This window comes from Silene latifolia, chromosome 3 (genome assembly GCF_048544455.1).
Source record: "Silene latifolia isolate original U9 population chromosome 3, ASM4854445v1, whole genome shotgun sequence".
Taxonomy (NCBI): Eukaryota; Viridiplantae; Streptophyta; class Magnoliopsida; order Caryophyllales; family Caryophyllaceae; genus Silene; species Silene latifolia.
This window is the reverse complement of record NC_133528.1, coordinates 26,114,084-26,115,079: the sequence shown is the minus strand read 5'-3', so window position 1 is coordinate 26,115,079 and position 996 is coordinate 26,114,084. Positions and strand designations below refer to the sequence as shown.

Genomic DNA, 996 nt, shown 5'->3' with positions numbered 1-996 from the left:
TCGAACCGAAACCGTCTTAAATTAACTTGGTTGAGGGAAACCAATTTGGGGGAGCTGCAAATGAAGATGCAGCTAAACATATTGAGACATTCATTGAATACTGTTGTTCCATACCCCCACCAGCAGGTGTGACCCAGGACCAGGTAAAAGAGACGATGTTCATATTCTCGCTCCGTGATGCCGCTAGGGAGTGGTACTGAGATCTGGATCAAGCTGCCAATGGGATTACTGATTGGAATTCGCTGGCCCTAGCATTTTATTAGAAATATTTCTCTGCATCAAATACCAATGCGATTAGAGCTCAGATCACAAGCTTTAAACAGGGTCCTGATGAAGATTTTCATGAGGCATGGGTCCGTTTCAAGAGACTGGTGCGAACTATTCCTCACCATGGGTTTGAGAATTGGTTTCTGTGCAACCAATTCTATAATGGTCTTTATGATGATCAGAGAGCTATCCTAGATGATGCAGCTAATGGGAGATTTCAAGAAAATAGCGGAGAGACAAAGGGGTGGAAAATCATCGATGACCTGGCCACCCATAAAGCTGAGCATGGGAATTCTAGAGGAAATCAGAGAAGATCAGCTGAATCTCCTGCTGTAGCTGCAATAGAGGCCCTTACTGCGAGATTTGACAAGCTAGATTTTAGGGGATCCCAAAAAGGTGGGATATATAAAGTTAATGCTGTTTTACACGGTCCCTTTACATGCAAAAGATGTGGAGGAGAGGGACATGTTTCGGAGTTTTGTACTAGTTCGAATGAAATATGTGCTGCCTTTCAACATTATAGGCAGACTGGTACTTATCCCGACCCCTCTAATGTCCACCCTAATTTGAGGTGGACTAACCAGAATGTCCTTAATCCGGGTCCACAGCAGCAGCAGAAGCAAAATTATGTGCCCCCTCATAAACAGCAGCAGTATCAAAAGCCTCCCTATGTGCCTCAGCAGCAACAATTCAAAGGTTCTGATATTTCTGAATTGAAAAACATGGTTC

The 996-nt window shown here is 43.8% G+C and overlaps 1 non-coding gene across 1 annotated transcript; it reads right to left on the bottom strand.

Moving 5' to 3' along the window:
• Positions 1-290: 290 nt before the first annotated feature.
• On the bottom strand, positions 291-397 carry LOC141650343 (small nucleolar RNA R71). The gene has a single exon (XR_012546383.1). It is a non-coding gene; the product is annotated as a small nucleolar RNA R71 (small nucleolar RNA).
• Positions 398-996: the final 599 nt, after the last annotated feature.